Source organism: Pristiophorus japonicus, chromosome 25, assembly GCF_044704955.1.
Source record: "Pristiophorus japonicus isolate sPriJap1 chromosome 25, sPriJap1.hap1, whole genome shotgun sequence".
Taxonomy (NCBI): domain Eukaryota; kingdom Metazoa; phylum Chordata; class Chondrichthyes; family Pristiophoridae; genus Pristiophorus; species Pristiophorus japonicus.
In genome coordinates, this window is record NC_092001.1 from 10345228 (window position 1) to 10364929 (window position 19702).

Here is a 19702-nt window from a genome sequence, read left to right on the forward strand (position 1 = left end):
CAACAGACACTTCTGTTTTAAAATCTGCACTAAATGACAAGAGCTCGCTCAACAAGTGGAACTCCAATTGCTGATAGACAACGTAAATTTTGCCAATCATGGCTATCTTTAGTCTTCCAGGTACCTATTTGCGCCACAGCACTCGGGCTTATCATCAATCAATGCATTGCCACTGTGGAAATATTCAGCATTTTAAACTTCGCAACGTGTCCAAGACTGGAATCAGGGAATGCCTGGACCATGGGCACTGATAACTTATCCTTGAGCATTCATTTGGCCTGGGCCCCTTCTATATTGAACATTGGCTCACTGCATATCAATGTTTAGCGTTCACAGGCGATTACCAAGATCTGAATTTCCCGGCAGAGAATTCATGGAGTTTTTGATCTAACCGAGATTCACCATCACTAACGTTGATTCGCGACTGTTATCTCTCTTCATCATATCAATGCTAAGATCTGAACCTGCTTTAATTTCACCTTGGCTCGGGGTCAGTGCGGCTCAATAGGACTTTGGCCCGTCTCCCTTTCACAACGCATCAGTGCCGAGAACAGAACAGGGAATTTTGCTGACATGTTATGTTCTGAAACAGTTATAAACTCTCCAGTATATTTCACTGTGTCTTCAGCACTGTGAGATCTAGCCTGGTGTGCAATCTTTGTGTCTTTATGAACACTTCAGCAGAACATTAAATGAACATATGGAACGACAATTGCTGTTTGACACTTTACGGTTTGCCAACATTTAAGTGCAGTGTGAGAAAAATCACAATGATCATTATTCTTCCATGTACGTTCATGCGCGGCATCACCCTAACAAACCGAGCTGATCACAGCCCGGCTATCAGTCAATTCATTGCCAGTGCGGAAAAATGCAAATTTCCAACTTAGCAACGTGCACAATACCGGAATCAGAGAGTGCCTGGATCGTGGGCAATGATAAGTTAACATGAGCATTAAGATTTTCAATATCATTATACATTACATGAACACATCCGGAGCTCATTGCCCAGAAATGAGGACTGAGTGTGCGGGGCAATTCCTTCCGGGGTTTAAGTTTTCTTTCAAAAAGGTGTGAGAAAGTTTTGCTTAGTTTTCTGTCGGGAAGAAATAGCTCAGTTGGGAGAGCGTTAGACTGAAGATCTAAAGGTCCCTGGTTCAATCCCGGGTTTCGGCAATATCTGGTGATTTTGCGTTTCCTTCATTTTAAGGGGAGAAGCTGGTTTGATATCGAGACAGTGCTTGAGGGAAGAGCTGTTCAGCGGTTGCGTGATACTAATTTTCGACATGATTTTTTTTAGATTCGGCGCTCTTTTTCTGTTACTTTCTATTTATACTCTGCCCAGTTTTGTATATGAAGAGTGAACAATGTTTAAGCGATGCGAAGTGTTCAATTCTTATGCAGTAACTCTATCACCCAGTGTGTGCCGGATACAAAATCATCTAGGCTGGGCTTTCACGCAGCCCTGGGGCATTTTGTTGCCGGTTAAATCGGTCGTTTAGGGCGTGGTATTAATAAAGCCAAGAGCGCGGGCCCGATCCCCATATGGGCCATCCCAATTTTTCATACTTTTTATTCGGTTTTTAGTAACTTTTACAATCAAATCTTCATAACGAAACAAATCCACACGGAATCCCAAGGGATGGGAATTATTTGGAATAACAGCCATTGCTTCTTTGCCGACGGTGTGCAGGGCACAACTTTCTGTTTATACGTGTTTCTTGCTTTGCTGATAACCCCTGAACTGGAGACCTGTTTCTGTCAATGGTTATAAGCAGAACAGGCAGACAGAACGGTTCTGTCGCCTGGAGTTGGGCAAAAGGCTGAAGTTCAGGACAAAAGCACAAAATGAAATGTTCACACGGTACCGAGAGTGAAAATTCCCGGAAAAAGGAGAGAATGAAATGGATTTCAGTGGAAGCCTAGCCGCACTTAACGCTGCGATTGCGCGGACATGTCTTTGGTGTTCTCCACAACAACTGCCATTTGCTGCGAACAGTTTTCCCTGGCGCGAATGTGATGAGAATTTCGAAACAGCAAGGAGGAAAGACTGGGTTGGTCTGCTTGCTGGCACAGACGTTTGCAGCAGCTTCCCTGGTGGTCTAGTGGTTAGGATTCGGCGCTCTCACCGCCGCGGCCCGGGTTCGATTCCCGATCAGGGAACATTGTATTTGCGGTGCTTCGAAATGCAATGATGTTCCTGAACAAGCTTGCAGCTCACCTCGCTGTTGTCGCCCCAACCATCAGCAGCGTGTCGTGATACAACAGACACTTCTGTTTTAAAATCTGCACTAAATGACAAGATCTCGCTCAACAAGTGGAACTCCAATTGCTGATAGACAACGTAAATTTTGCCAATCATGGCTATCTTTAGTCTTCCAGGTACCTATTTGCGCCACAGCACTCGGGCTTATCATCAATCAATGCATTGCCACTGTGGAAATATTCAGCATTTTAAACTTCGCAACGTGTGCAAGACTGGAATCAGGGAATGCCTGGACCATGGGCACTGATAACTTATCCTTGAGCATTCATTTGGCCTGGGCCCCTTCTATATTGAACATTGGCTCACTGCATATCAATGTTTAGCGTTCACAGGCGATTTCCAAGATCTGAATTTCCCGGCAGAGAATTCATGGAGTTTTTGATCTAACCGAGATTCACCATCACTAACGTTGATTCGCGACTGTTATCTCTCTTCATCATATCAATGCTAAGAACTGAACCTGCTTTAATTTCACCTTGGCTCGGGGTCAGTGCGGCTCAATAGGACTTTGGCCCGTCTCCCTTTCACAACGCATCAGTGCCGAGAACAGAACACGGAATTTTGCTGACATGTTTTGTTCTGAAACAGTTATAAACTCTCCAGTATATTTCACTGTGTCTTCAGCACTGTGAGATCTAGCCTGGTGTGCAATCTTTGTGTCTTTATGAACACTTCAGCAGAACATTAAATGAACATATGGAACGACAATTGCTGTTTGACACTTTACGGTTTGCCAACATTTAAGTGCAGTGTGAGAACAATCACAATGATCATTATTCTTCCATGTACGTTCATGCGCGGCATCACCCTAACAAACCGAGCTGATCACAGCCCGGCTATCAGTCAATTCATTGCCAGTGCGGAAAAATGCAAATTTCCAACTTAGCAACGTGCACAATACCGGAATCAGAGAGTGCCTGGATCGTGGGCAATGATAAGTTAACATGAGCATTAAGATTTTCAATATCATTATACATTACATGAACACATCCGGAGCTCATTGCCCAGAAATGAGGACTGAGTGTGCGGGGCAATTCCTTCCGGGGTTTAAGTTTTCTTTCAAAAAGGTGTGAGAAAGTTTTGCTTCGTTTTCTGTCGGGAAGAAATAGCTCAGTTGGGAGAGCGTTAGACTGAAGATCTAAAGTTCCCTGGTTCAATCCCGGGTTTCGGCAATATCTGGTGATTTTGCGTTTCCTTCATTTTAAGGGGAGAAGCTGGTTTGATATCGAGACAGTGCTTGAGGGAAGAGCTGTTCAGCGGTTGCGTGATACTAATTTTCGACATGATTTTTTTTAGATTCGGCGCTCTTTTTCTGTTACTTTCTATTTATACTCTGCCCAGTTTTGTATATGAAGAGTGAACAATGTTTAAGCGATGCGATGTGTTCAATTCTTATGCAGTAACTCTATCACCCAGTGTGTGCCGGATACAAAATCATCTAGGCTGGGCTTTCACGCAGCCCTGGGGCATTTTGTTGCCGGTTAAATCGGTCGTTTAGGGCGTGGTATTAATAAAGCCAAGAGCGCGGGCCCGATCCCCATATGGGCCATCCCAATTTTTCATACTTTTTATTCGGTTTTTAGTAACTTTTACAATCAAATCTTCATAACGAAACAAATCCACACGGAATCCCAAGGGATGGGAATTATTTGGAATAACTGCCATTGCTTCTTTGCCGAAGGTGTGCAGGGCACAACTTTCTGTTTATACGTGTTTCTTGCTTTGCTGATAACCCCTGAACTGGAGACCTGTTTCTGTCAATGGTTATAAGCAGAACAGGCAGACAGAACGGTTCTGTCGCCTGGAGTTGGGCAAAAGGCTGAAGTTCAGGACAAAAGCACAAAATGAAATGTTCACACGGTACCGAGAGTGAAAATTCCCGGAAAAAGGAGAGAATGAAATGGATTTCAGTGGAAGCCTAGCCGCACTTAACGCTGCGATTGCGCGGACATGTCTTTGGTGTTCTCCACAACAACTACCATTTGCTGCGAACAGTTTTCCCTGGCGCGAATGTGATGAGAATTTGGAAACAGCAAGGAGGAAAGACTGGGTTGGTCTGCTTGCTGGCACAGACGTTTGCAGCAGCTTCCCTGGTGGTCTAGTGGTTAGGATTCGGCGCTCTCACCGCCGCGGCCCGGGTTCGATTCCCGGTCAGGGACCATTGTATTTGCGGTGCTTCGAAATGCAATGATGTTCCTGAACAAGCTTGCAGCTCACCTCGCTGTTGTCGCCCCAACCATCAGCAGCGTGTCGTGATACAACAGACACTTCTGTTTTAAAATCTGCACTAAATGACAAGAGCTCGCTCAACAAGTGGAACTCCAATTGCTGATAGACAACGTAAATTTTGCCAATCATGGCTATCTTTAGTCTTCCAGGTACCTATTTGCGCCACAGCACTCGGGCTTATCATCAATCAATGCATTGCCACTGTGGAAATATTCAGCATTTTAAACTTCGCAACGTGTCCAAGACTGGAATCAGGGAATGCCTGGACCATGGGCACTGATAACTTATCCTTGAGCATTCATTTGGCCTGGGCCCCTTCTATATTGAACATTGGCTCACTGCATATCAATGTTTAGCGTTCACAGGCGATTACCAAGATCTGAATTTCCCGGCAGAGAATTCATGGAGTTTTTGATCTAACCGAGATTCACCATCACTAACGTTGATTCGCGACTGTTATCTCTCTTCATCATATCAATGCTAAGAACTGAACCTGCTTTAATTTCACCTTGGCTCGGGGTCAGTGCGGCTCAATAGGACTTTGGCCCGTCTCCCTTTCACAACGCATCAGTGCCGAGAACAGAACAGGGAATTTTGCTGACATGTTATGTTCTGAAACAGTTATAAACTCTCCAGTATATTTCACTGTGTCTTCAGCACTGTGAGATCTAGCCTGGTGTGCAATCTTTGTGTCTTTATGAACACTTCAGCAGAACATTAAATGAACATATGGAACGACAATTGCTGTTTGACACTTTACGGTTTGCCAACATTTAAGTGCAGTGTGAGAACAATCACAATGATCATTATTCTTCCATGTACGTTCATGCGCGGCATCACCCTAACAAACCGAGCTGATCACAGCCCGGCTATCAGTCAATTCATTGCCAGTGCGGAAAAATGCAAATTTCCAACTTAGCAACGTGCACAATACCGGAATCAGAGAGTGCCTGGATCGTGGGCAATGATAAGTTAACATGAGCATTAAGATTTTCAATATCATTATACATTACATGAACACATCCGGAGCTCATTGCCCAGAAATGAGGACTGAGTGTGCGGGGCAATTCCTTCCGGGGTTTAAGTTTTCTTTCAAAAAGGTGTGAGAAAGTTTTGCTTCGTTTTCTGTCGGGAAGAAATAGCTCAGTTGGGAGAGCGTTAGACTGAAGATCTAAAGGTCCCTGGTTCAATCCCGGGTTTCGGCAATATCTGGTGATTTTGCGTTTCCTTCATTTTAAGGGGAGAAGCTGGTTTGATATCGAGACAGTGCTTGAGGGAAGAGCTGTTCAGCGGTTGCGTGATACTAATTTTCGACATGATTTTTTTTAGATTCGGCGCTCTTTTTCTGTTACTTTCTATTTATACTCTGCCCAGTTTTGTATATGAAGAGTGAACAATGTTTAAGCGATGCGATGTGTTCAATTCTTATGCAGTAACTCTATCACCCAGTGTGTGCCGGATACAAAATCATCTAGGCTGGGCTTTCACGCAGCCCTGGGGCATTTTGTTGCCGGTTAAATCGGTCGTTTAGGGCGTGGTATTAATAAAGCCAAGAGCGCGGGCCCGATCCCCATATGGGCCATCCCAATTTTTCATACTTTTTATTCGGTTTTTAGTAACTTTTACAATCAAATCTTCATAACGAAACAAATCCACACGGAATCCCAAGGGATGGGAATTATTTGGAATAACAGCCATTGCTTCTTTGCCGACGGTGTGCAGGGCACAACTTTCTGTTTATACGTGTTTCTTGCTTTGCTGATAACCCCTGAACTGGAGACCTGTTTCTGTCAATGGTTATAAGCAGAACAGGCAGACAGAACGGTTCTGTCGCCTGGAGTTGGGCAAAAGGCTGAAGTTCAGGACAAAAGCACAAAATGAAATGTTCACACGGTACCGAGAGTGAAAATTCCCGGAAAAAGGAGAGAATGAAATGGATTTCAGTGGAAGCCTAGCCGCACTTAACGCTGCGATTGCGCGGACATGTCTTTGGTGTTCTCCACAACAACTGCCATTTGCTGCGAACAGTTTTCCCTGGCGCGAATGTGATGAGAATTTCGAAACAGCAAGGAGGAAACACTGGGTTGGTCTGCTTGCTGGCACAGACGTTTGCAGCAGCTTCCCTGGTGGTCTAGTGGTTAGGATTCGGCGCTCTCACCGCCGCGGCCCGGGTTCGATTCCCGGTCAGGGAACATTGTATTTGCGGTGCTTCGAAATGCAATGATGTTCCTGAACAAGTTGCAGCTCACCTCGCTGTTGTCGCCCCAACCATCAGCAGCGTGTCGTGATACAACAGACACTTCTGTTTTAAAATCTGCACTAAATGACAAGATCTCGCTCAACAAGTGGAACTCCAATTGCTGATAGACAACGTAAATTTTGCCAATCATGGCTATCTTTAGTCTTCCAGGTACCTATTTGCGCCACAGCACTCGGGCTTATCATCAATCAATGCATTGCCACTGTGGAAATATTCAGCATTTTAAACTTCGCAACGTGTGCAAGACTGGAATCAGGGAATGCCTGGACCATGGGCACTGATAACTTATCCTTGAGCATTCATTTGGCCTGGGCCCCTTCTATATTGAACATTGGCTCACTGCATATCAATGTTTAGCGTTCACAGGCGATTACCAAGATCTGAATTTCCCGGCAGAGAATTCATGGAGTTTTTGATCTAACCGAGATTCACCATCACTAACGTTGATTCGCAACTGTTATCTCTCTTCATCATATCAATGCTAAGAACTGAACCTGCTTTAATTTCACCTTGGCTCGGGGTCAGTGCGGCTCAATAGGACTTTGGCCCGTCTCCCTTTCACAACGCATCAGTGCCGAGAACAGAACAGGGAATTTTGCTGACATGTTATGTTCTGAAACAGTTATAAACTCTCCAGTATATTTCACTGTGTCTTCAGCACTGTGAGATCTAGCCTGGTGTGCAATCTTAGTGTCTTTATGAACACTTCAGCAGAACATTAAATGAACATATGGAACGACAATTGCTGTTTGACACTTTACGGTTTGCCAACATTTAAGTGCAGTGTGAGAACAATCACAATGATCATTATTCTTCCATGTACGTTCATGCGCGGCATCACCCTAACAAACCGAGCTGATCACAGCCCGGCTATCAGTCAATTCATTGCCAGTGCGGAAAAATGCAAATTTTCAACTTAGCAACGTGCACAATACCGGAATCAGAGAGTGCCTGGATCGTGGGCAATGATAAGTTAACATGAGCATTAAGATTTTCAATATCATTATACATTACATGAACACATCCGGAGCTCATTGCCCAGAAATGAGGACTGAGTGTGCGGGGCAATTCCTTCCGGGGTTTAAGTTTTCTTTCAAAAAGGTGTGAGAAAGTTTTGCTTCGTTTTCTGTCGGGAAGAAATAGCTCAGTTGGGAGAGCGTTAGACTGAAGATCTAAAGGTCCCTGGTTCAATCCCGGGTTTCGGCAATATCTGGTGATTTTGCGTTTCCTTAATTTTAAGGGGAGAAGCTGGTTTGATATCGAGACAGTGCTTGAGGGAAGAGCTGTTCAGCGGTTGCGTGATACTAATTTTCGACATGATTTTTTTTAGATTCGGCGCTCTTTTTCTGTTACTTTCTATTTATACTCTGCCCAGTTTTGTATATGAAGAGTGAACAATGTTTAAGCGATGCGATGTGTTCAATTCTTATGCAGTAACTCTATCACCCAGTGTGTGCCGGATACAAAATCATCGAGGCTGGGCTTTCACGCAGCCCTGGGGCCTTTTGTTGCCGGTTAAATCGTTCGTTTAGGGCGTGGTATTAATAAAGCCAAGAGCGCGGGCCCGATCCCCATATGGGCCATCCCAATTTTTCATACTTTTTATTCGGTTTTTAGTAACTTTTACCATCAAATCTTCATAACGAAACAAATCCACACGGAATCGCAAGGGATGGGAATTATTTGGAATAACAGCCATTGCTTCTTTGCCGACGGTGTGCAGAGCACAACTTTCTGTTTATACGTGTTTCTTGCTTTGCTGATAACCCCTGAACTGGAGACCTGTTTCCGTCAATGGTTATAAGCAGAACAGGCAGACAGAACGGTTCTGTCGCCTGGAGTTGGGCAAAAGGCTGAAGTTCAGGACAAAAGCACAAAATGAAATGTTCACACGGTACCGAGAGTGAAAATTCCCGGAAAAAGGAGAGAATGAAATGGATTTCAGTGGAAGCCTAGCCGCACTTAACGCTGCGATTGCGCGGACATGTCTTTGGTGTTCTCCACAACAACTGCCATTTGCTGCGAACAGTTTTCCCTGGCGCGAATGTGATGAGAATTTCGAAACAGCAAGGAGGAAAGACTGGGTTGGTCTGCTTGCTGGCACAGACGTTTGCAGCAGCTTCCCTGGTGGTCTAGTGGTTAGGATTCGGCGCTCTCACCTCCGCGGCCCGGGTTCGATTCCCGGTCAGGGAACATTGTATTTGCGGTGCTTCGAAATGCAATGATGTTCCTGAACAAGCTTGCAGCTCACCTCGCTGTTGTCGCCCCAACCATCAGCAGCGTGTCGTGATACAACAGACACTTCTGTTTTAAAATCTGCACTAAATGACAAGATCTCGCTCAACAAGTGGAACTCCAATTGCTGATAGACAACGTAAATTTTGCCAATCATGGCTATCTTTAGTCTTCCAGGTACCTATTTGCGCCACAGCACTCGGGCTTATCATCAATCAATGCATTGCCACTGTGGAAATATTCAGCATTTTAAACTTCGCAACGTGTGCAAGACTGGAATCAGGGAATGCCTGGACCATGGGCACTGATAACTTATCCTTGAGCATTCATTTGGCCTGGGCCCCTTCTATATTGAACATTGGCTCACTGCATATCAATGTTTAGCGTTCACAGGCGATTACCAAGATCTGAATTTCCCGGCAGAGAATTCATGGAGTTTTTGATCTAACCGAGATTCACCATCACTAACGTTGATTCGCGACTGTTATCTCTCTTCATCATATCAATGCTAAGAACTGAACCTGCTTTAATTTCACCTTGGCTCGGGTTCAGTGCGGCTCAATAGGACTTTGTCCCGTCTCCCTTTCACAACGCATCAGTGCCGAGAACAGAACAGGGAATTTTGCTGACATGTTATGTTCTGAAACAGTTATAAACTCTCCAGTATATTTCACTGTGTCTTCAGCACTGTGAGATCTAGCCTGGTGTGCAATCTTTGTGTCTTTATGAACACTTCAGCAGAACATTAAATTAACATATGGAACGACAATTGCTGTTTGACACTTTACGGTTTGCCAACATTTAAGTGCAGTGTGAGAACAATCACAATGATCATTATTCTTCCATGTACGTTCATGCGCGGCATCACCCTAACAAACCGTGCTGATCACAGCCCGGCTATCAGTCAATTCATTGCCAGTGCGGAAAAATGCAAATTTCCAACTTAGCAACGTGCACAATACCGGAATCAGAGAGTGCCTGGATCATGGGCAATGATAAGTTAACATGAGCATTAAGATTTTCAATATCATTATACATTACATGAACACATCCGGAGCTCATTGCCCAGAAATGAGGACTGAGTGTGCGGGGCAATTCCTTCCGGGGTTTAAGTTTTCTTTCAAAAAGGTGTGAGAAAGTTTTGCTTCGTTTTCTGTCGGGAAGAAATAGCTCAGTTGGGAGAGCGTTAGACTGAAGATCTAAAGGTCCCTGGTTCAATCCCGGGTTTCGGCAATATCTGGTGATTTTGCGTTTCCTTCATTTTAAGGGGAGAAGCTGGTTTGATATCGAGACAGTGCTTGAGGGAAGAGCTGTTCAGCGGTTGCGTGATACTAATTTTCGACATGATTTTTATAGATTCGGCGCTCTTTTTCTGTTACTTTCTATTTATACTCTGCCCAGTTTTGTATATGAAGAGTGAACAATGTTTAAGCGATGCGATGTGTTCAATTCTTATGCAGTAACTCTATCACCCAGTGTGTGCCGGATACAAAATCATCGAGGCTGGGCTTTCACGCAGCCCTGGGGCCTTTTGTTGCCGGTTAAATCGGTCGTTTAGGGCGTGGTATTAATAAAGCCAAGAGCGCGGGCCCGATCCCCAAATGGGCCATCCCAATTTTTCATACTTTTTATTCGGTTTTTAGTAACTTTTACCATCAAATCTTCATAACGAAACAAATCCACACGGAATCCCAAGGGATGGGAATTATTTGGAATAACAGCCATTGCTTCTTTGCCGACGGTGTGCAGAGCACAACTTTCTGTTTATACGTGTTTCTTGCTTTGCTGATAACCCCTGAACTGGAGACCTGTTTCCGTCAATGGTTATAAGCAGAACAGGCAGACAGAACGGTTCTGTCGCCTGGAGTTGGGCAAAAGGCTGAAGTTCAGGACAAAAGCACAAAATGAAATGTTCACACGGTACCGAGAGTGAAAATTCCCGGAAAAAGGAGAGAATGAAATGGATTTCAGTGGAAGCCTATCCGCACTTAACGCTGCGATTGCGCGGACATGTCTTTGGTGTTCTCCACAACAACTGCCATTTGCTGCGAACAGTTTTCCCTGGCGCGAATGTGATGAGAATTTCGAAACAGCAAGGAGGAAAGACTGGGTTGGTCTGCTTGCTGGCACAGACGTTTGCAGCAGCTTCCCTGGTGGTCTAGTGGTTAGGATTCGGCGCTCTCACCGCCGCGGCCCGGGTTCGATTCCCGGTCAGGGAACATTGTATTTGCGGTGCTTCGAAATGCAATGATGTTCCTGAACAAGCTTGCAGCTCACCTCGCTGTTGTCGCCCCAACCATCAGCAGCGTGTCGTGATACAACAGACACTTCTGTTTTAAAATCTGCACTAAATGACAAGATCTCGCTCAACAAGTGGAACTCCAATTGCTGATAGACAACGTAAATTTTGCCAATCATGGCTATCTTTAGTCTTCCAGGTACCTATTTGCGCCACAGCACTCGGGCTTATCATCAATCAATGCATTGCCACTGTGGAAATATTCAGAATTTTAAACTTCGCAACGTGTGCAAGACTGGAATCAGGGAATGCCTGGACCATGGGCACTGATAACTTATCCTTGAGCATTCATTTGGCCTGGGCCCCTTCTATATTGAACATTGGCTCACTGCATATCAATGTTTAGCGTTCACAGGCGATTTCCAAGATCTGAATTTCCCGGCAGAGAATTCATGGAGTTTTTGATCTAACCGAGATTCACCATCACTAACGTTGATTCGCGACTGTTATCTCTCTTCATCATATCAATGCTAAGAACTGAACCTGCTTTAATTTCACCTTGGCTCGGGGTCAGTGCGGCTCAATAGGACTTTGGCCCGTCTCCCTTTCACAACGCATCAGTGCCGAGAACAGAACAGGGAATTTAGCTGACATGTTATGTTCTGAAACAGTTATAAACTCTCCAGTATATTTCACTGTGTCTTCAGCACTGTGAGATCTAGCCTGGTGTGCAATCTTTGTGTCTTTATGAACACTTCAGCAGAACATTAAATGAACATATGGAACGACAATTGCTGTTTGACACTTTACGGTTTGCCAACATTTAAGTGCAGTGTGAGAACAATCACAATGATCATTATTCTTCCATGTACGTTCATGCGCGGCATCACCCTAACAAACCGAGCTGATCACAGCCCGGCTATCAGTCAATTCATTGCCAGTGCGGAAAAATGCAAATTTCCAACTTAGCAACGTGCACAATACCGGAATCAGAGAGTGCCTGGATCGTGGGCAATGATAAGTTAACATGAGCATTAAGATTTTCAATATCATTATACATTACATGAACACATCCGGAGCTCATTGCCCAGAAATGAGGACTGAGTGTGCGGGGCAATTCCTTCCGGGGTTTAAGTTTTCTTTCAAAAAGGTGTGAGAAAGTTTTGCTTCGTTTTCTGTCGGGAAGAAATAGCTCAGTTGGGAGAGCGTTAGACTGAAGATCTAAAGGTCCCTGGTTCAATCCCGGGTTTCGGCAATATCTGGTGATTTTGCGTTTCCTTCATTTTAAGGGGAGAAGCTGGTTTGATATCGAGACAGTGCTTGAGGGAAGAGCTGTTCAGCGGTTGCGTGATACTAATTTTCGACATGATTTTTTTTAGATTCGGCGCTCTTTTTCTGTTACTTTCTATTTATACTCTGCCCAGTTTTGTATATGAAGAGTGAACAATGTTTAAGCGATGCGATGTGTTCAATTCTTATGCAGTAACTCTATCACCCAGTGTGTGCCGGATACAAAATCATCTAGGCTGGGCTTTCACGCAGCCCTGGGGCCTTTTGTTGCCGGTTAACTCGGTCGTTTAGGGCGTGGTATTAATAAAGCCAAGAGCGCGGGCCCGATCCCCATATGGGCCATCCCAATTTTTCATACTTTTTATTCGGTTTTTAGTAACTTTTACAATCAAATCTTCATAACGAAACAAATCCACACGGAATCCCAAGGGATGGGAATTATTTGGAATAACAGCCATTGCTTCTTTGCCGACGGTGTGCAGAGCACAACTTTCTGTTTATACGTGTTTCTTGCTTTGCTGATAACCCCTGAACTGGAGACCTGTTTGCGTCAATGGTTATAAGCAGAACAGGCAGACAGAACGGTTCTGTCGCCTGGAGTTGGGCAAAAGGCTGAAGTTCAGGACAAAAGCACAAAAGGAAATGTTCACACGGTACCGAGAGTGAAAATTCCCGGAAAAAGGAGAGAATGAAATGGATTTCAGTGGAAGCCTAGCCGCACTTAACGCTGCGATTGCGCGGACATGTCTTTGGTGTTCTCCACAACAACTGCCATTTGCTGCGAACAGTTTTCCCTGGCGCGAATGTGATGAGAATTTCGAAACAGCAAGGAGGAAAGACTGGGTTGGTCTGCTTGCTGGCACAGACGTTTGCAGCAGCTTCCCTGGTGGTCTAGTGGTTAGGATTCGGCGCTCTCACCGCCGCGGCCCGGGTTCGATTCCCGGTCAGGGAACATTGTATTTGCGGTGCTTCGAAATGCAATGATGTTCCTGAACAAGCTTGCAGCTCACCTCGCTGTTGTCGCCCCAACCATCAGCAGCGTGTCGTGATACAACAGACACTTCTGTTTTAAAATCTGCACTAAATGACAAGATCTCGCTCAACAAGTGGAACTCCAATTGCTGATAGACAACGTAAATTTTGCCAATCATGGCTATCTTTAGTCTTCCAGGTACCTATTTGCGCCACAGCACTCGGGCTTATCATCAATCAATGCATTGCCACTGTGGAAATATTCAGCATTTTAAACTTCGCAACGTGTGCAAGACTGGAATCAGGGAATGCCTGGACCATGGGCACTGATAACTTATCCTTGAGCATTCATTTGGCCTGGGCCCCTTCTATATTGAACATTGGCTAACTGCATATCAATGTTTAGCGTTCACAGGCGATTTCCAAGATCTGAATTTCCCGGCAGAGAATTCATGGAGTTTTTGATCTAACCGAGATTCACCATCACTAACGTTGATTCGCGACTGTTATCTCTCTTCATCATATCAATGCTAAGAACTGAACCTGCTTTAATTTCACCTTGGCTCGGGGTCAGTGCGGCTCAATAGGACTTTGGCCCGTCTCCCTTTCACAACGCATCAGTGCCGAGAACAGAACACGGAATTTTGCTGACATGTTATGTTCTGAAACAGTTATAAACTCTCCAGTATATTTCACTGTGTCTTCAGCACTGTGAGATCTAGCCTGGTGTGCAAACTTTGTGTCTTTATGAACACTTCAGCAGAACATTAAATGAACATATGGAACGACAATTGCTGTTTGACACTTTACGGTTTGCCAACATTTAAGTGCAGTGTGAGAACAATCACAATGATCATTATTCTTCCATGTACGTTCATGCGCGGCCTCACCCTAACAAACCGAACTGATCACAGCCCGGCTATCAGTCAATTCATTGCCAGTGCGGAAAAATGCATATTTTCAACTTAGCAACGTGCACAATACCGGAATCAGAGAGTGCCTGGATCGTGGGCAATGATAAGTTAACATGAGCATTAAGATTTTCAATATCATTATACATTACATGAACACATCCGGAGCTCATTGCCCAGAAATGAGGACTGAGTGTGCGGGGCAATTCCTTCCGGGGTTTAAGTTTTCTTTCAAAAAGGTGTGAGAAAGTTTTGCTTCGTTTTCTGTCGGGAAGAAATAGCTCAGTTGGGAGAGCGTTAGACTGAAGATTTAAAGGTCCCTGGTTCAATCCCGGGTTTTGGCAATATCTGGTGATTTTGCGTTTTCTTCATTTTAAGGGGAGAAGCTGGTTTGATATCGAGACAGTGCTTGAGGGAAGAGCTGTTCAGCGGTTGCGTGATACTAATTTTCGACATGATTTTTTTTAGATTCGGCGCTCTTTTTCTGTTACTTTCTATTTATACTCTGCCCAGTTTTGTATATGAAGAGTGAACAATGTTTAAGCGATGCGATGTGTTCAATTCTTATGCAGTAACTCTATCACCCAGTGTGTGCCGGATACAAAATCATCTAGGCTGGGCTTTCACGCAGCCCTGGGGCATTTTGTTGCCGGTTAAATCGGTCGTTTAGGGCGTGGTATTAATAAAGCCAAGAGCGCGGGCCCGATCCCCATATGGGCCATCCCAATTTTTCATACTTTTTATTCGGTTTTTAGTAACTTTTACAATCAAATCTTCATAACGAAACAAATCCACACGGAATCCCAAGGGATGGGAATTATTTGGAATAACAGCCATTGCTTCTTTGCCGACGGTGTGCAGAGCACAACTTTCTGTTTATACGTGTTTCTTGCTTTGCTGATAACCCCTGAACTGGAGACCTGTTTCCGTCAATGGTTATAAGCAGAACAGGCAGACAGAACGGTTCTGTCGCCTGGAGTTGGGCAAAAGGCTGAAGTTCAGGACAAAAGCACAAAATGAAATGTTCACACGGTACCGAGAGTGAAAATTCCCGGAAAAAGGAGAGAATGAAATGGATTTCAGTGGAAGCCTAGCCGCACTTAACGCTGCGATTGCGCGGACATGTCTTTGGTGTTCTCCACAACAACTGCCATTTGCTGCGAACAGTTTTCCCTGGCGCGAATGTGATGAGAATTTCGAAACAGCAAGGAGGAAAGACTGGGTTGGTCTGCTTGCTGGCACAGACGTTTGCAGCAGCTTCCCTGGTGGTCTAGTGGTTAGGATTCGGCGCTCTCACCGCCGCGGCACGGGTTCGATTCCCGGTCAGGGAACATTGTATTTGCGATGCTTCGAAATGCAATGATGTTCCTGAACAAGCTTGCAGCTCACCTCGCTTTTGTCGCCCCAACCATCAGCAGCGTGTCGTGATACAACAGACACTTCTGTTTTAAAATCTGCACTAAATGACAAGATCTCGCTCAACAAGTGGAACTCCAATTGCTGATAGACAACGTAAATTTTGCCAATCATGGCTATCTTTAGTCTTCCAGGTACCTATTTGCGCCACAGCACTCGGGCTTATCATCAATCAATGCATTGCCACTGTGGAAATATTCAGCATTTTAAACTTCGCAACGTGTGCAAGACTGGAATCAGGGAATGCCTGGACCATGGGCACTGATAACTTATCCTTGAGCATTCATTTGGCCTGGGCCCCTTCTATATTGAACATTGGCTCACTGCATATCAATGTTTAGCGTTCACAGGCGATTTCCAAGATCTGAATTTCCCGGCAGAGAATTCATGGAGTTTTTGATCTAACCGAGATTCACCATCACTAACGTTGATTCGCGACTGTTATCTCTCTTCATCATATCAATGCTAAGAACTGAACCTGCTTTAATTTCACCTTGGCTCGGGGTCAGTGCGGCTCAATAGGACTTTGGCCCGTCTCCCTTTCACAACGCATCAGTGCCGAGAACAGAACACGGAATTTTGCTGACATGTTATGTTCTGAAACAGTTATAAACTCTCCAGTATATTTCACTGTGTCTTCAGCACTGTGCGATCTAGCCTGGTGTGCAAACTTTGTGTCTTTATGAACACTTCAGCAGAACATTAAATGAACATATGGAACGACAATTGCTGTTTGACACTTTACGGTTTGCCAACATTTAAGTGCAGTGTGAGAACAATCACAATGATCATTATTCTCCATGTACGTTCATGCGCGGCATCACCCTAACAAACCGAGCTGATCACAGCCCGGCTATCAGTCAATTCATTGCCAGTGCGGAAAAATGCATATTTTCAACTTAGCAACGTGCACAATACCGGAATCAGAGAGTGCCTGGATATTGGGCAATGATAAGTTAACATGAGCATTAAGATTTTCAATATCATTATACATTACATGAACACATCCGGAGCTCATTGCCCAGAAATGAGGACTGAGTGTGCGGGGCAATTCCTTCCGGGGTTTAAGTTTTATTTCAAAAAGGTGTGAGAAAGTTTTGCTTCGTTTTCTGTCGGGAAGAAATAGCTCAGTTGGGAGAGCGTTAGACTGAAGATCTAAAGGTCCCTGGTTCAATCCCGGGTTTCGGCAATATCTGGTGATTTTGCGTTTCCTTCATTTTAAGGGGAGAAGCTGGTTTGATATCGAGACAGTGCTTGAGGGAAGAGCTGTTCAGCGGTTGCGTGATACTAATTTTCGACATGATTTTTTTTAGATTCGGCGCTCTTTTTCTGTTACTTTCTATTTATACTCTGCCCAGTTTTGTATATGAAGAGTGAACAATGTTTAAGCGATGCGATGTGTTCAATTCTTATGCAGTAACTCTATCACCCAGTGTGTGCCGGATACAAAATCATCTAGGCTGGGCTTTCACGCAGCCCTGGGGCATTTTGTTGCCGGTTAAATCGGTCGTTTAGGGCGTGGTATTAATAAAGCCAAGAGCGCGGACCCGATCCCCATATGGGCCATCCCAATTTTTCATACTTTTTATTCGGTTTTTAGTAACTTTTACAATCAAATCTTCATAACGAAACAAATCCACACGGAATCCCAAGGGATGGGAATTATTTGGAATAACAGCCATTGCTTCTTTGCCGACGGTGTGCAGAGCACAACTTTCTGTTTATACGTGTTTCTTGCTTTGCTGATAACCCCTGAACTGGAGACCTGTTTCCGTCAATGGTTATAAGCAGAACAGGCAGACAGAACGGTTCTGTCGCCTGGAGTTGGGCAAAAGGCTGAAGTTCAGGACAAAAGCACAAAATGAAATGTTCACAGGGTACCGAGAGTGAAAATTCCCGGAAAAAGGAGAGAATGAAATGGATTTCAGTGGAAGCCTAGCCGCACTTAACGCTGCGATTGCGCGGACATGTCTTTGGTGTTCTCCACAACAACTGCCATTTGCTGCGAACAGTTTTCCCTGGCGCGAATGTGATGAGAATTTCGAAACAGCAAGGAGGAAAGACTGGGTTGGTCTGCTTGCTGGCACAGACGTTTGCAGCAGCTTCCCTGGTGGTCTAGTGGTTAGGATTCGGCGCTCTCACCGCCGCGGCCCGGGTTCGATTCCCGGTCAGGGAACATTGTATTTGCGGTGCTTCGAAATGCAATGATGTTCCTGAACAAGCTTGCAGCTCACCTCGCTGTTGTCGCCCCAACCATCAGCAGCGTGTCGTGATACAACAGACACTTCTGTGTTAAAATCTGCACTAAATGACAAGATCTCGCTCAACAAGTGGAACTCCAATTGCTGATAGACAACGTAAATTTTGCCAATCATGGCTATCTTTAGTCTTCCAGGTACGTATTTGCGCCACAGCACTCGGGCTTATCATCAATCAATGCATTGCCACTGTGGAAATATTCAGCATTTTAAACTTCGCAACGTGTGCAAGACTGGAATCAGGAAATGCCTGGACCATGGGCACTGATAACTTATCCTTGAGCATTCATTTGGCCTGGGCCCCTTCTATATTGAACATTGGCTCACAGCATATCAATGTTTAGCGTTCACAGGCGATTTCCAAGATCTGAATTTCCCGGCAGAGAATTCATGGAGTTTTTGATCTAACCGAGATTCACCATTACTAACGTTGATTCGCGACTGTTATCTCTCTTCATCATATCAATGCTAAGAACTGAACCTGCTTTAATTTCACCTTGGCTCGGGGTCAGTGCGGCTCAATAGGACTTTGGCCCGTCTCCCTTTCACAACGCATCAGTGCCGAGAACAGAACACGGAATTTTGCTGACATGTTATGTTCTGAAACAGTTATAAACTCTCCAGTATATTTCACTGTGTCTTCAGCACTGTGAGATCTAGCCTGGTGTGCAATCTTTGTGTCTTTATGAACACTTTAGCAGAACATTAAATGAACATATGGAACGACAATTGCTGTTTGACACTTTACGGTTTGCCAACATTTAAGTGCAGTGTGAGAACAATCACAATGATCATTATTCTTCCATGTACGTTCATGCGCGGCATCACCCTAACAAACCGAGCTGATCACAGCCCGGCTATCAGTCAATTCATTGCCAGTGCGGAAAAATGCAAATTTCCAACTTAGCAACGTGCACAATACCGGAATCAGAGAGTGCCTGGAACGTGGGCAATGATAAGTTAACATGAGCATTAAGATTTTCAATATCATTATACATTACATGAACACATCCGGAGCTCATTGCCCAGAAATGAGGACTGAGTGTGCGGGGCAATTCCTTCCGGGGTTTAAGTTTTCTTTCAAAAAGGTGTGAGAAAGTTTTGCTTCGTTTTCTGTCGGGAAGAAATAGCTCAGTTGGGAGAGCGTTAGACTGAAAATCTAAAGGTCCCTGGTTCAATCCCGGGTTTCGGCAATATCTGGTGATTTTGCGTTTCCTTCATTTTAAGGGGAGAAGCTGGTTTGATATCGAGACAGTGCTTGAGGGAAGAGCTGTTCAGCGGTTGCGTGATACTAATTTTCGACATGATTTTTTTTAGATTCGGCGCTCTTTTTCTGTTACTTTCTATTTATACTCTGCCCAGTTTTGTATATGAAGAGTGAACAATGTTTAAGCGATGCGATGTGTTCAATTCTTATGCAGTAACTCTATCACCCAGTGTGTGCCGGATACAAAATCATCTAGGCTGGGCTTTCACGCAGCCCTGGGGCATTTTGTTGCCGGTTAAATCGGTCGTTTAGGGCGTGGTATTAATAAAGCCAAGAGCGCGGACCCGATCCCCATATGGGCCATCCCAATTTTTCATACTTTTTATTCGGTTTTTAGTAACTTTTACAATCAAATCTTC

The 19702-nt window shown here is 44.6% G+C and overlaps 17 non-coding genes across 17 annotated transcripts; all 17 read left to right on the forward strand.

Moving 5' to 3' along the window:
• Window positions 1–1098: 1098 nt before the first annotated feature.
• On the forward strand, window positions 1099–1176 carry trnaf-gaa (transfer RNA phenylalanine (anticodon GAA)). The gene has a single exon. It is a non-coding gene; the product is annotated as a tRNA-Phe (tRNA).
• A 915-nt stretch (window positions 1177–2091) lies between these two features.
• Window positions 2092–2163, forward strand: trnae-cuc (transfer RNA glutamic acid (anticodon CUC)). The gene has a single exon. It is a non-coding gene; the product is annotated as a tRNA-Glu (tRNA).
• A 1197-nt stretch (window positions 2164–3360) lies between these two features.
• Window positions 3361–3438, forward strand: trnaf-gaa (transfer RNA phenylalanine (anticodon GAA)). The gene has a single exon. It is a non-coding gene; the product is annotated as a tRNA-Phe (tRNA).
• Window positions 3439–4353: 915 nt separating this feature from the next.
• Window positions 4354–4425, forward strand: trnae-cuc (transfer RNA glutamic acid (anticodon CUC)). The gene has a single exon. It is a non-coding gene; the product is annotated as a tRNA-Glu (tRNA).
• A 1197-nt stretch (window positions 4426–5622) lies between these two features.
• Window positions 5623–5700, forward strand: trnaf-gaa (transfer RNA phenylalanine (anticodon GAA)). Its single transcript has one exon. It is a non-coding gene; the product is annotated as a tRNA-Phe (tRNA).
• A 915-nt stretch (window positions 5701–6615) lies between these two features.
• On the forward strand, window positions 6616–6687 carry trnae-cuc (transfer RNA glutamic acid (anticodon CUC)). Its single transcript has one exon. It is a non-coding gene; the product is annotated as a tRNA-Glu (tRNA).
• A 1196-nt stretch (window positions 6688–7883) lies between these two features.
• On the forward strand, window positions 7884–7961 carry trnaf-gaa (transfer RNA phenylalanine (anticodon GAA)). The gene has a single exon. It is a non-coding gene; the product is annotated as a tRNA-Phe (tRNA).
• A 915-nt stretch (window positions 7962–8876) lies between these two features.
• trnae-cuc (transfer RNA glutamic acid (anticodon CUC)) lies at window positions 8877–8948 on the forward strand. The gene has a single exon. It is a non-coding gene; the product is annotated as a tRNA-Glu (tRNA).
• A 1197-nt stretch (window positions 8949–10145) lies between these two features.
• trnaf-gaa (transfer RNA phenylalanine (anticodon GAA)) lies at window positions 10146–10223 on the forward strand. Its single transcript has one exon. It is a non-coding gene; the product is annotated as a tRNA-Phe (tRNA).
• Window positions 10224–11137: 914 nt separating this feature from the next.
• Window positions 11138–11209, forward strand: trnae-cuc (transfer RNA glutamic acid (anticodon CUC)). The gene has a single exon. It is a non-coding gene; the product is annotated as a tRNA-Glu (tRNA).
• A 1197-nt stretch (window positions 11210–12406) lies between these two features.
• Window positions 12407–12484, forward strand: trnaf-gaa (transfer RNA phenylalanine (anticodon GAA)). Its single transcript has one exon. It is a non-coding gene; the product is annotated as a tRNA-Phe (tRNA).
• Window positions 12485–13399: 915 nt separating this feature from the next.
• trnae-cuc (transfer RNA glutamic acid (anticodon CUC)) lies at window positions 13400–13471 on the forward strand. Its single transcript has one exon. It is a non-coding gene; the product is annotated as a tRNA-Glu (tRNA).
• A 1197-nt stretch (window positions 13472–14668) lies between these two features.
• trnaf-gaa (transfer RNA phenylalanine (anticodon GAA)) lies at window positions 14669–14746 on the forward strand. The gene has a single exon. It is a non-coding gene; the product is annotated as a tRNA-Phe (tRNA).
• A 915-nt stretch (window positions 14747–15661) lies between these two features.
• On the forward strand, window positions 15662–15733 carry trnae-cuc (transfer RNA glutamic acid (anticodon CUC)). Its single transcript has one exon. It is a non-coding gene; the product is annotated as a tRNA-Glu (tRNA).
• A 1196-nt stretch (window positions 15734–16929) lies between these two features.
• Window positions 16930–17007, forward strand: trnaf-gaa (transfer RNA phenylalanine (anticodon GAA)). The gene has a single exon. It is a non-coding gene; the product is annotated as a tRNA-Phe (tRNA).
• A 915-nt stretch (window positions 17008–17922) lies between these two features.
• trnae-cuc (transfer RNA glutamic acid (anticodon CUC)) lies at window positions 17923–17994 on the forward strand. Its single transcript has one exon. It is a non-coding gene; the product is annotated as a tRNA-Glu (tRNA).
• A 1197-nt stretch (window positions 17995–19191) lies between these two features.
• trnaf-gaa (transfer RNA phenylalanine (anticodon GAA)) lies at window positions 19192–19269 on the forward strand. Its single transcript has one exon. It is a non-coding gene; the product is annotated as a tRNA-Phe (tRNA).
• Window positions 19270–19702: the final 433 nt, after the last annotated feature.